This window comes from Gallinula chloropus (assembly GCF_964237585.1).
Source record: "Gallinula chloropus genome assembly, chromosome: 3".
Classification (NCBI taxonomy): domain Eukaryota; kingdom Metazoa; phylum Chordata; class Aves; order Gruiformes; family Rallidae; genus Gallinula; species Gallinula chloropus.
Window position 1 is genome coordinate 29,430 of NC_140087.1, and position 15,139 is coordinate 44,568.

Below are 15,139 nucleotides of genomic sequence, written 5' to 3' on the forward strand. Positions count from 1 at the left end.
AAAATCCTTTCTTGACAGGGTAAAATGTCTACTGCATGTCTGCTTACTGGGACGCTTTGCTGTGTCAAGCCTCAGGTAGCTCCTGTAAAGCAAAAGAGACAGTTAGAACTTCACAGACACAGTCACCCCTGAAAAAGCGATCACTGCTTTAGCCTGCTACTCTCAGCTCACCTGGCCAAGGTCACCGCCGGTGCTGACATCTGGCTTTGCTTGGCAGTTTGAGAATTCAGACAAAAAAAGTCACAGACCCAAATGGATAAGCTACTCATACAGCCACCGGTGGCATCTTACCATGCGTAACATACGCTGACCTGCTTTCTTAGGGCGCTCCGCTCATCCCGCTGCATCTGCAAAGAGCATTGAGCGAGTCACCCGGATGCAGACCGACAGTTTACCGATTCCTCAGGTCTCCGCAGGAAGCCTCCCTTCCTCCCAGGCTCCAGTTCCCTCATTATTTATCTCCCTTGCTCCCCGGTCCCCAGTATGCACAGTTCCCCAGAAGCCGCAATTGCGGGGCATACCTCATCTTTTGCAGGCAAGTGCTATGTTTGGTCTTCCACTGAACTCTGGGCTCTGCTACAGGCCTGTGAAATAAAGGGCTAATGCTTACAGTCCACGAGGGGCCATGGTTACCACCACAGGTAACGGCCGCCTCACCTTCTCTGTGTGCCATGGCCATGTCCCACCACCGCCTCCAGGGCCTGAAAAAGAAACAGGTTCCCACCTTCCATTACCATACCTTAACAAATTGCTCACCTGGCCAATGCCATTTACTGGTAGCTGCGCAGAGGCTCAGGCCTGGCCTATAAACACACAAACAAGGGATGCCTGTAACACTCATGTGCAACACAACACTGGCCCACTAGGAATGGCTCGCCTGGCCCGAGTCGCCTTTCCTGGAAACGGCCCACTCTCCTCCTTACTTCGCTCCTTCAAAAGAGAAACAGACACACAAACAAAAATCTTAAAAGGTGGCACAGAGCCGCTGATCATTTCATCACGCTAATGCCACTGGCCGACCTACCTGCTTGGGGTCTTCCCCTTGACTCCTCTGTCACTGCATCGGTATGCATCGCCTCTGGCCCCGTCTGAAAAACACAAGTGTCTATTAGGCAAGTCCCCCGATGCCAACTCATTACCGCACCATTCCAGACCTTTCGCTTCCATTTAGGAACTCCCGTCTCACATGGCACACAACAAGCGTAATACAGAGGCAGACGGCGCACAACAAGCGTAATACAGAGGCAGACGGCGCACAACAAGCGTAATACAGAGGCAGACGGCGCACGGTGAACACAATAGAGACACACTATGCATTATACCACCCCAATAGAGAGGCGCATGGCACAAGGCAAGCGCAATACAGAGGAACACTATCCCTTAGACCACCCCAATACAGAGGGACACAGCGCAAGGTGACTGCGCAGCATCTGCAAAATCAGAGCCAAACGCTCCATCTACCTGCCATGTCATGCTTTGGTGTTAGACACCAACACAGACGACAACCGCTTCACCTTCTCAGTGCGCTCAGACACGTGGCTATGTCCCAACGATGCTCTCTATGGGGCCTGCAGGAAACAAAGCAGAAGGCCACATGCCAAGAGACCGCCCAAAACCTGTTCCCATCTCCCATTCCCTTACCTGACCGATTGCTCGCAGCCTCCGCCATTTACAGGTGCCTGCGCTGAGGTTCGTGCCGGGGCTATAAAATAAACAAGCGATGCCTATAACTCACCTGCAACGTAGGCACCCTCTCCATTGCCGCTCCCCATCTTGCCCTTTTCTCCTACTCCCTCGACTTAGCATTGAAAAGTCCAGGGATCCCAAATCCATTCTTGAGAGAAATGGAGATGCACACTGGAGGCGACCCTCAGGTGCCACCTGTAAAACGTAAGAAACAGCAGTTAGACCTTCACTGACGGGATCTGCTCAATGGAGCCACGCTTCGGGTATTGCGTACAACACCTTCCACCAAAGTCTAAAGCCAGTAACATGCCGTAGGAGAAATCAAGTCCCAATACTTATAGCCAACAAAGGACCTGCTGCAAACTGCACTGGTTCTAAAAGGATCACAGTTCTGAGAACAATGAGGAAAAGCCATAAACTGTCCCGTAACCCGGAAGAGAGTTGCCTTTGATACCCATGACTTTATTAGGAAATGCTAAAAGCCTATACGCAAGCAAGAAGCTTACTCAAGCCCTAGCCGGATAAGCTTATCATCAGACCTAGTAACAGAAGTGGTGCTAACGGCTTACAGTTTGAAGAGCAAAGCTGGTGAAATAAAACCCCAACAGTCCATCTTGTGCAAAGTCAGGAACGCCGGTAAAATGCTGTGCACCCAGAAGCAAAAGACCAACAGCTAACCTGATAGGATTGAGTTGCCCTGGCAAAGGCAACACAAAAGACACAAACTAAACGCAACTCAAGCTTCATCAATAAGTACATTTGACTAGGTAGACACTGGCCACACTTAGCTAGTTGCAAAACACTTACCTTGAATGCACGAACCAAGACAACAGCAGCAACTCCAATGCTTCAGCTGCAGAATGAAAACCAGAACACTATGACAGGAGACAGAGAGTAGAATGAGCTGCCAAAGGCAAGGCAGGTGCCTTATATACCCCAGGCTCCACCCACTGCCCTTCCCACAGTGGCCTGGGAAAGGGGATGATGCTGCCTGCAGAGGGATTAAAAGCAGCTGAAGGAGCAGGTGTGGCTCTTGTGACCCAAGTTGTTTATCAGAGAATCAATGCTGAATGGAGAAAAGGATTCTTGCTAAAAACATTCTCTACTCTGCCTTAATAAAGGGCTAATGCTTATAGTCCATGAGGGGCCTGCTGTGACCTCCAAATGAGCTAAAAAAAAAAAAACCACAGTGCTCTGGGAACTGTTAGGAATGTCGTGAGCTGACCGGGAACCAGGAAAATGCTACGTATTTGGTCCCCGTTATTTTGTTGGGAAAGGCTAAGGCTCTACAGGCAGATAAAAGGCTCATCCTAACCCCACCTAGACAATCTCATCATTGTGCCTGCTAGGAGAAGCGATGCTCAGGACTTAAACATTACAGAGCAATGTTAGTTAATAAAAGGTGAGGTTCTATCTTCTGTATGGTCAGGAAAGTCAGTAAAACACCACACACTTAGAACCAAAGACCAATAGATAATTGTATAGGGTCATCTTACAACCCCCTAAAAATACAATACAAGATAAAACTTTTTTAAAACCCCATATTTGGAATGAAAGACTGATTATCAGGCAAAGTGGCACAGACAGATGTGGCAAGAGATTAATGTTTAAGATTTGGGGAACCGGAAAGGTAGATGGGCTGGCAGAGAGAGCAAGAAAGAAGCAGATGATCATAGAATATCCTGAGTTGGAAGGGACCCATAAGGATCATCAAGTCCAACTCCTTGCTCCACACAGGACCAGCCAAGTCAGAGCATCTGACTCAGTGCATCATCCAGACACTTGACCTCAGTCGAGTGGGGTGCTGCGACCACTTCCCTGAAAAGCCTGTTCCAATGCCTGACCGTCCTATGAGTAAAGAGCCTCTTCCTAATATCCAACCTAAACAACCCCTGTTGCAGCTTCACAACATTCCCTCAGGTTCAGTCACTAGTCACCAAAGAGAAACCAGTGCCTCCCCCCATAAGGAAGCCATAGAATATGAGGAGGTCTCCCTCCTCAGTCTCCTTTCTCCATGTTGGGGAAAAAAAGAAAAAGGAATGGGCAGGAGGCAGGTAGAGATCTGCACGGCAGCAGAAAAAGCAACTCCCTACCAGCTTCTAACACTAGCAAGAGACCTTCACCACCTTGATGCTTCTCTCCACCTCCGCCCTTTCCTCCTCCATAGCGATGCCTGCCAGACCCTTACCTGGTCTGATGTCTTGATTGTCCTGTTTTACAAAACTTCCTCACTACACAGCAGCTTAGTACGTAGTCAACAGAGGCACTGAGCTCCTATCATCATGTGCTAGTCGACTACCTTGTAGGCAGCTTCAGGAGATTCTTCCTCACTGTGAGGACCAGCCGTCCTTTCCCAGAGGCAGCTGCATACCTGCAAGACAACAACACACAATACACACACCTTTTTGGATCTTCTCCTCAGCCCGTTCCCCCTTGTCAGCTCCCACAGACATGCTCAAATAACCCCCTTTAGAGCTGGAGCCCCTTTATGGAGCAGGGTTGGCCCCACCCTCAGCCTCATTGGCCACACCTGGGGCTGCCCCAGCTGCAGTCCCACAGCACATCACCCCCTCCTCTGCACCTGTCCACAGCCATGGGTTCTGCATCCAGTGGCTACAAACTCATCCAGACGCGACAAAAAGTTTACTCATTTGTGCACATAACAAATCCCAGCAGCAAGCTGGCTACAAGGTTCGGTGCCCAAATGCAGCAGGAGACAGAGAAAGAAAAATCAAAAGCAGGAGGAAGGATAGAGGGACATAGAAAAGAGTTGTGGGACAGGGAGATGGAAAGCAGAACATTGCTAACAAGAGAGGAATTAAACCTGATATGGAGTTAAAAGAACCACACAGCCATTTGCTGGCTCGCTCCTCTCTAGTAAAATGGGGGAAGAGGATCAAAAAGAAAAACATAAAACTTGGTTCCGGGTCTCTCTGGAGGCACCTAGCCTGGGCTGGTCCTGCTGCTGCACCTGTCAAGTAAGTTCATTATACCTGAGACTCTGCTGTGCAAAACCTAAGGTCAAGCTTGAAAGAGGAGGAAGTGCACCCACGTGTGTGTGCAATGAATACGAGTGTGAATAATGCATGAATGCTCAGGCAACAGCTATTAAGGGCAAGGCAGGGGAGAGGGAGGAAGAGGGTCTGGGAACTAGTCAGAGAGATGGAGAAAGAGTATGTCAGAAGGTATGGGCTGCATGTAATAGAGGTACTAGGTGGACTCGGCTGTGCTAGGCTCACATTTGGACCTGATAATAAAGGTCTTTTCCAACCCTAACAATTCTAGGAGTTAATAAATAAATAAAAACAGGATCTTGAGCAACACAGAAGGAGAGAGATGGATAAAACAAAACCAGCCATAGGCAACAGGGCAAAGACAGAGGAATCAAAAGGTGGAGAGAGGGAGTTGTACTGGAGAGTAAGAGGAAAATGTGTCCTGATGGACTTCCACGGAGCAAGGGAGGAAATAGAAATTAGAGAGAGATGGACAGAGAAAGAGAAAGTTAAAACAGTGGTGGTTGACAGGGACTCAGAAGGGCAGAGCAGGAAGGAGAAAGAAAAGAAGGGACAGGCAATACAGCAGAGAGGAACAAAAAAAAAAAAAAAAGAAAGGGATCCTGACAAACTGAGAGGGGAAAAGAAAAATCTAGCAGTGGGCTACAGATTAGAGGGGAGAGGCTTTAGAAAAACAGGGACAGGGAACAAGACAGGGGGTGCAACAGAGAAAGGGGAAAATAGTGACGGGACAGAGAGGAAAGAATTAAAAATGAGGGGCAGAGAACAAGATCAAGAGAGACAAAGAAATTGAAATGGGGTGTTACACTCTCAAACAACAGGAACACTGAGCCAGACAGAGCCAAAGATGGCAAAAATACCAACGGGCTACAAGGGAAAACGCAAAAATAGTGGCTGAGGGCCCTACGTGACAGAGAGAGGGAACCAGAGAGAGATGGAAAAAGAAAAAAAGACCCCTTTCTTTGGCTCAAAATACTTGCCCATGTCAACTGTTGCTTCCAGGGAGGGGGGTGGCCAGCAGAGCTGGTGTCTGTGACAGACCTGCCAAAACAAAATTACGTCCCAGACCAAAATGCCCCCGAACTAATCACACAGTCACAGTATCCAGGCAGCATTCAGGGACCGTTGCATTTCATTGGGGTATTTCATGCTCCAAATTTTAATCTTTATGGTATTTCAATGGTAAAATAGTCCCTGGAGAACTTCCGACCATAAACACACACACACACAAAATCAAAATCTGCTATCTTGGTAGTTAAACGGCCTCCGGAGGACTTTCGGCCAGAGATGAAACTCACTGCGGCGTTTCGGCGGTAAAATGGCCGCCGGAGGACTTACGATCATAGAGAGGAAACCGCTGTGGCGCTTCGCCACTAAAATGGCCGCCGGAGGACTTACGATCATAGAGGGGAAACCGCTGCGGCGCTTCGCCGCTAAAATGGCCGCCGGAGGACTTACGATCATAGAGGGGAAACCGCTGCGGCGCTTCGCCGCTAAAATGGCCGCCGGAGGACTTCCGATCATAGAGGGGAAACCGCTGCGGCGCTTCGCCAGTAAGGTGAGGTTCCATCTTCTGTACGGTCAGGAATGTCAGTAAAATGCCACACACTTAGAACCAACGATCAATAGATAACCGTATAGCGTCATCTTACAACCCCCCAAAAATACAATACTAAATAAGTAAAATTTTTTTTTAAAACCCATATTTGGAATGAAAGACTGATTATCAAACCCCACAAGCAAGGGATGCCTGCAACCCTCACCTGCAACGCAACACTGGCCCGCTGGGAATGGCTCGCCTGGGCCGAGTTGCCTTCCCTGGAAATGGCCCCCTTTCCTCCTCGCTTTGCATCTTCAAAAGGGAAACTGCCACACACACAAAAATCTTACAAGGTGGCACAGAGCTGCGCACCATTTCATCACGCTGACACCACTGGCCAACCTACCTCCTTGGGGTCTTCCCCTCGACTCCTCTGTCGCTGCATCGGTATGCATCGCCTCTGGCCCCATCTGAAAAACCCAACAATTTATTAAGCAAGTCTCCATGATGCCAACTCATTGCTGCACCATTGCAGACCTCTCGCTTCCATTTAGGAACCCTATCTGGAGTCTAACTGCAAGCAGCCATTAAAACACAAACAGAAAAAAAACCCAGCCGGCATACCTCAGAGCCCCACAGCCTTACACCCCTGCAAAATCCCATCTGCTCCTTCCAACGCTGAAGGGCCCCACCCAGGCAGCTCCCATCATCTCCCAGGAACGGGATGGAAAGGACGGTCTGCACACCCTGCTGACGGTACCACCTTTACCAAGGCCTCCCGGGCAGAATCCGGCATGCTAACCCTAGACTCTTACTGCTGTGCCATGTCACCCCGACTCCACAGCCCCGGGCAGAGCAGCTCCCAGCCAAACATGCACAGAATGACACAACACAGAACCCTGTGTACGATGCGACTCCAAGATGGCCAAAGACTGTCAGCAAGAAGGGCTCCTGCACAGGCAACTGTCAAACTACGCCACTGAGAGCGAATGGGAGGAAGCTTTATGGCAACCCCAGAAGAGGGGGGACTGTACAGTAAGTCCTTCCAGCGAGCCGTTCAAAATTGTGATGACGGATGCTCAAGAAGACCATCTTCAAGACCTAACAATGGAAAGATGCAAGGAAAAAGCCTCGGGATGTGAGAATAGGTGACCAGAGAACAGAGCTCCCGCCAGAGCCTGCAATGATGCCCTAAGAGAGGACCGACCAGAAACTTCCAAGACGCAAGGACAAACCGTGCCATGACCCTGCCAGGCAAAGCAAGAAGAGCCCCATGGGCACTATGTTGATGAGCGAGCGTGGGCATCCGAGACCCTAGAGACTATGCCCGAGAGGCACGCTGTGCCCCTTTGAGCGCAAAGAGGATGCTGACACCCAGAGAGGGACTAAGACACAGAAGACACACAAGACACACCACACAACAAGAAGCGCACAGACAGACACGTGCTGGAGCTGCCCTGCCCGGCACACCCTGGCATTGTGCTGACAATTGACCTGCTCCTCCCCATGCAGCCTTACCCAGCCTCACCCCCACCCCTCCCATTTTTGCCCTCTTATCCGGCTCCTCCTACTTAGCTTTGAGGAGTCCGGAGAGCCAAAATCCTTTCTTGACAGGGTAAAACATCTACTGCATGTCTGCTTACTGGGACGCTTTGCTGTGTCAAGCCTCGGGTAGCTCCTGTAAAGCAAAAGAGATGGTTAGAACTTCACAGACACAGTCACCCCTGAAAAAGCGATTGCTGCTTTAGCCCGCTACTCTCAGCTCACCTGGCCGAGGTCACCGCTGGTGCTGACCTCTGGCTTTGCTTGGCAGTTTGAGAATTCAGACAAAAAAAATCAGACCCAAACGGATAAGCTACTCATACAGCCACCGGTGGCATCTTACCATGCGTAACATACGCTGACCTGCTTTCTTAGGGCGCTCCGCTCATCCCGCTGCATCTGCAAAGAGCATTGAGCGAGTCACCCGGATGCAGACCGACAGTTTACCGATTCCTCAGGTCTCCGCAGGAAGCCTCCCTTCCTCCCAGGCTCCAGTTCCCTCATTATTTATCTCCCTTGCTCCCCGGTCCCCAGTTGGCACAGTTCCCCAGAAGCCGCAATTGCGGGGCATACCTCATCTTTTGCAGGCAAGTGCTATGTTTGGTCTTCCACTGAACTCTGGGCTCTGCTACAGGCCTGTGAAATAAAGGGCTAATGCTTACAGTTCACGAGGGGCCATGGTTACCACCACAGGTAACGGCCGCCTCACCTTCTCTGTGTGCCATGGCCATGTCCCACCACCGCCTCCGGGGCCTGAAAAAGAAACAGGTTCCCACCTTCCATTACCATACCTTAACAAATCGCTCACCTGGCCCATGCCATTTACTGGTAGCTGCGCAGACGCTCAGGCCTGGCCTATAAACACACAAACAATGGATGCCTGTAACACTCACGTGCAACACAACACTGACCCGCTGGGAATGGCTCGCCTGGCCCGAGTCACCTTTCCTGGAAACGGACTGCTCTCCTCCTCGCTTCGCACCTTCAAAAGAGAAACAGACACACGCACAAAAATCTTACAAGGTGGCACAGAGCCGCTGATCATTTCATCACGCTAATGCCACTGGCCGACCTACCTGCTTGGGGTCTTCCCCTTGACTCCTCTGTCGCTGCATCCGTATGCATCGCCTCTGGCCCCGTCTGAAAAACACTAGTGTCTATTAGGCAAGTCCCCCGATGCCAACTCATTACCGCACCATTCCAGACCTTTCGCTTCCATTTAGGAACTCCCGTCTCACATGGCACACGACAAGCGTAATACAGAGGCAGACGGCGCACAACAAGCGTAATACAGAGGCAGACGGCGCACAACAAGCGTAATACAGAGGCAGACGGCGCACGGTGAACACAATAGAGACACACTATGCATTATACCACCCCAATAGAGAGGCGCATGGCACAAGGCAAGCGCAATACAGAGGAACGCTATCCCTTAGACCACCCCAATACAGAGGCACACGGCGCAAGGTGACTGCGCAGCATCTGCAAAATCAGAGCCAAACGCTCCATCTACCTGCCATGTCATGCTTTGGTGTTAGACACCAACACAGACGACAACCGCTTCACCTTCTCAGTGCGCTCAGACACGTGGCTATGTCCCAACGATGCTCTCTATGGGGCCTGCAGGAAACAAAGCAGAAGGCCACATGCCAAGAGACCGCCCAAAACCTGTTCCCATCTCCCATTCCCTTACCTGACCGATTGCTCGCAGCCTCCGCCATTTACAGGTGCCTGCGCTGAGGTTCGTGCCGGGGCTATAAAATAAACAAGCGATGCCTATAACTCACCTGCAACGCAGGCACCCTCTCCATTGCCGCTCCCCATCTTGCCCTTTTCTCCTACTCCCTCGACTTAGCATTGAAAAGTCCAGGGATCCCAAATCCATTCTTGAGAGAAATGGAGATGCACACTGGAGGCGACCCTCAGGTGCCACCTGTAAAACGTAAGAAACAGCAGTTAGACCTTCACTGACGGGATCTGCTCAATGGAGCCACGCTTCGGGTATTGCGTACAACGCCTTCCACCAAAGTCTAAAGCCAGTAACATGCCGTAGGAGAAATCAAGTCCCAATACTTATAGCCAACAAAGGACCTGCTGCAAACTGCACTGGTTCTAAAAGGATCACAGTTCTGAGAACAATGAGGAAAAGCCATAAACTGTCCCGTAACCCGGAAGAGAGTTGCCTTTGATACCCATGACTTTATTAGGAAATGCTAAAAGCCTATACGCAAGCAAGAAGCTTACTCAAGCCCTAGCTGGATAAGCTTATCATCAGACCTAGTAACAGAAGTGGTGCTAACGGCTTACAGTTTGAAGAGCAAAGCTGGTGAAATAAAACCCCAACAGTCCATCTTGTGCAAAGTCAGGAACGCCGGTAAAATGCTGTGCACCCAGAAGCAAAAGACCAACAGCTAACCTGATAGGATTGAGTTGCCCTGGCAAAGGCAACACAAAAGACACAAACTAAACGCAACTCAAGCTTCATCAATAAGTACATTTGACTAGGTAGACACTGGCCACACTTAGCTAGTTGCAAAACACTTACCTTGAATGCACGAACCAAGACAACAGCAGCAACTCCAATGCTTCAGCTGCAGAATGAAAACCAGAACACTATGACAGGAGACAGAGAGTAGAATGAGCTGCCAAAGGCAAGGCAGGTGCCTTATATACCCCAGGCTCCACCCACTGCCCTTCCCACAGTGGCCTGGGAAAGGGGATGATGCTGCCTGCAGAGGGATTAAAAGCAGCTGGAGGAGCAGGTGTGGCTCTTGTGACCCAAGTTGTTTATCAGAGAATCAATGCTGAATGGAGAAAAGGATTCTTGCTAAAAACATTCTCTACTCTGCCTTAATAAAGGGCTAATGCTTATAGTCCATGAGGGGCCTGCTGTGACCTCCAAATGAGCTAAAAAAAAAAAAAACCACGGTGCTCTGGGAACTGTTAGGAATGTCGTGAGCTGACCGGGAACCAGGAAAATGCTACGTATTTGGTCCCCGTTATTTTGTTGGGAAAGGCTAAGGCTCTACAGGCAGATAAAAGGCTCATCCTAACCCCACCTAGACAATCTCATCATTGTGCCTGCTAGGAGAAGCGATGCTCAGGACTTAAACATTACAGAGCAATGTTAGTTAATAAAAGGTGAGGTTCTATCTTCTGTATGGTCAGGAAAGTCAGTAAAACACCACACACTTAGAACCAAAGACCAATAGATAATTGTATAGGGTCATCTTACAACCCCCTAAAAATACAATACAAGATAAAACTTTTTTAAAACCCCATATTTGGAATGAAAGACTGATTATCAGGCAAAGTGGCACAGACAGATGTGGCAAGAGATTAATATTTAAGATTTGGGGAACTGGAAAGGTAGATGGGCTGGCAGAGAGAGCAAGAAAGAAGCAGATGATCATAGAATATCCTGAGTTGGAAGGGACCCATAAGGATCATCAAGTCCAACTCCTTGCTCCACACAGGACCAGCCAAGTCAGAGCATCTGACTCAGTGCATCATCCAGACACTTGACCTCAGTCGAGTGGGGTGCTGCGACCACTTCCCTGAAAAGCCTGTTCCAATGCCTGACCGTCCTATGAGTAAAGAGCCTCTTCCTAATATCCAACCTAAACAACCCCTGTTGCAGCTTCACAACATTCCCTCAGGTTCAGTCACTAGTCACCAAAGAGAAACCAGTGCCTCCCCCCATAAGGAAGCCATAGAATATGAGGAGGTCTCCCTCCTCAGTCTCCTTTCTCCATGTTGGGGAAAAAAAGAAAAAGGAATGGGCAGGAGACAGGTAGAGATCTGCACGGCAGCAGAAAAAGCAACTCCCTACCAGCTTCTAACACTAGCAAGAGACCTTCACCACCTTGATGCTTCTCTCCACCTCCGCCCTTTCCTCCTCCATAGCGATGCCTGCCAGACCCTTACCTGGTCTGATGTCTTGATTGTCCTGTTTTACAAAACTTCCTCACTACACAGCAGCTTAGTACGTAGTCAACAGAGGCACTGAGCTCCTATCATCATGTGCTAGTCGACTACCTTGTAGGCAGCTTCAGGAGATTCTTCCTCACTGTGAGGACCAGCCGTCCTTTCCCAGAGGCAGCTGCATACCTGCAAGACAACAACACACAACACACACACCTTTTTGGATCTTCTCCTCAGCCCGTTCCCCCTTGTCAGCTCCCACAGACATGCTCAAATAACCCCCTTTAGAGCTGGAGCCCCTTTATGGAGCAGGGTTGGCCCCACCCTCAGCCTCATTGGCCACACCTGGGGCTGCCCCAGCTGCAGTCCCACAGCACATCACCCCCTCCTCTGCACCTGTCCACAGCCATGGGTTCTGCATCCAGTGGCTACAAACTCATCCAGACGCGACAAAAAGTTTACTCATTTGTGCACATAACAAATCCCAGCAGCAAGCTGGCTACAAGGTTCGGTGCCCAAATGCAGCAGGAGACAGAGAAAGAAAAATCAAAAGCAGGAGGAAGGATAGAGGGACATAGAAAAGAGTTGTGGGACAGGGAGATGGAAAGCAGAACATTGCTAACAAGAGAGGAATTAAACCTGATATGGAGTTAAAAGAACCACACAGCCATTTGCTGGCTTGCTCCTCTCTAGTAAAATGGGGGAAGAGGATCAAAAAGAAAAACATAAAACTTGGTTCCGGGTCTCTCTGGAGGCACCTAGCCTGGGCTGGTCCTGCTGCTGCACCTGTCAAGTAAGTTCATTATACCTGAGACTCTGCTGTGCAAAACCTAAGGTCAAGCTTGAAAGAGGAGGAAGTGCACCCACGTGTGTGTGCAATGAATACGAGTGTGAATAATGCATGAATGCTCAGGCAACAGCTATTAAGGGCAAGGCAGGGGAGAGGGAGGAAGAGGGTCTGGGAACTAGTCAGAGAGATGGAGAAAGAGTATGTCAGAAGGTATGGGCTGCATGTAATAGAGGTACTAGGTGGACTCGGCTGTGCTAGGCTCACATTTGGACCTGATAATAAAGGTCTTTTCCAACCCTAACAATTCTAGGAGTTAATAAATAAATAAAAACAGGATCTTGAGCAACACAGAAGGAGAGAGATGGATAAAACAAAACCAGCCATAGGCAACAGGGCAAAGACAGAGGAATCAAAAGGTGGAGAGAGGGAGTTGTACTGGAGAGTAAGAGGAAAATGTGTCCTGATGGACTTCCACGGAGCAAGGGAGGAAATAGAAATTAGAGAGAGATGGACAGAGAAAGAGAAAGTTAAAACAGTGGTGGTTGACAGGGACTCAGAAGGGCAGAGCAGGAAGGAGAAAGAAAAGAAGGGACAGGCAATACAGCAGAGAGGAACAAAAAAAAAAAAAAAAGAGAGAAAGGGATCCTGACAAACTGAGAGGGGAAAAGAAAAATCTAGCAGTGGGCTACAGATTAGAGGGGAGAGGCTTTAGAAAAACAGGGACAGGGAACAAGACAGGGGGTGCAACAGAGAAAGGGGAAAATAGTGACGGGACAGAGAGGAAAGAATTAAAAATGAGGGGCAGAGAACAAGATCAAGAGAGACAAAGAAATTGAAATGGGGTGTTACACTCTCAAACAACAGGAACACTGAGCCAGACAGAGCCAAAGATGGCAAAAATACCAACGGGCTACAAGGGAAAACGCAAAAATAGTGGCTGAGGGCCCTACGTGACAGAGAGAGGGAACCAGAGAGAGATGGAAAAAGAAAAAAAGACCCCTTTCTTTGGCTCAAAATACTTGCCCATGTCAACTGTTGCTTCCAGGGAGGGGGGTGGCCAGCAGAGCTGGTGTCTGTGACAGACCTGCCAAAACAAAATTACGTCCCAGACCAAAATGCCCCCGAACTAATCACACAGTCACAGTATCCAGGCAGCATTCAGGGACCGTTGCATTTCATTGGGGTATTTCATGCTCCAAATTTTAATCTTTATGGTATTTCAATGGTAAAATAGTCCCTGGAGAACTTCCGACCATAAACACACACACACACAAAATCAAAATCTGCTATCTTGGTAGTTAAACGGCCTCCGGAGGACTTTCGGCCAGAGATGAAACTCACTGCGGCGTTTCGGCGGTAAAATGGCCGCCGGAGGACTTACGATCATAGAGGGGAAACCGCTGCGGCGCTTCGCCACTAAAATGGCCGCCGGAGGACTTCCGATCATAGAGGGGAAACCGCTGCGGCGCTTCGCCAGTAAGGTGAGGTTCCATCTTCTGTACGGTCAGGAATGTCAGTAAAATGCCACACACTTAGAACCAACGATCAATAGATAACCGTATAGCGTCATCTTACAACCCCCTAAAAATACAATACTAAATAAGTAAAATTTTTTTTTAAAACCCATATTTGGAATGAAAGACTGATTATCAAACCCCACAAGCAAGGGATGCCTGCAACCCTCACCTGCAACGCAACACTGGCCCGCTGGGAATGGCTCGCCTGGGCCGAGTTGCCTTCCCTGGAAATGGCCCCATTTCCTCCTCGCTTTGCATCTTCAAAAGGGAAACTGCCACACACACAAAAATCTTACAAGGTGGCACAGAGCTGCGCACCATTTCATCACGCTGACACCACTGGCCAACCTACCTCCTTGGGGTCTTCCCCTCGACTCCTCTGTCGCTGCATCGGTATGCATCGCCTCTGGCCCCATCTGAAAAACCCAACAATTTATTAAGCAAGTCTCCATGATGCCAACTCATTGCTGCACCATTGCAGACCTCTCGCTTCCATTTAGGAACCCTATCTGGAGTCTAACTGCAAGCAGCCATTAAAACACAAACAGAAAAAAAACCCAGCCGGCATACCTCAGAGCCCCACAGCCTTACACCCCTGCAAAATCCCATCTGCTCCTTCCAACGCTGAAGGGCCCCACCCAGGCAGCTCCCATCATCTCCCAGGAACGGGACGGAAAGGACGGTCTGCACACCCTGCTGACGGTACCGCCTTTACCAAGGCCTCCCGGGCAGAATCCGGCATGCTAACCCTAGACTCTTACTGCTGTGCCATGTCACCCCGACTCCACAGCCCCGGGCAGAGCAGCTCCCAGCCAAACATGCACAGAATGACACAACACAGAACCCTGTGTACGATGCGACTCCAAGATGGCCAAAGACTGTCAGCAAGAAGGGCTCCTGCACAGGCAACTGTCAAACTACGCCACTGAGAGCGAATGGGAGGAAGCTTTATGGCAACCCCAGAAGAGGGGGGACTGTACAGTAAGTCCTTCCAGCGAGCCGTTCAAAATTGTGATGACGGATGCTCAAGAAGACCATCTTCAAGACCTAACAATGGAAAGATGCAAGGAAAAAGCCTCGGGATGTGAGAATAGGTGACCAGAGAACAGAGCTCCCGCCAGAGCCT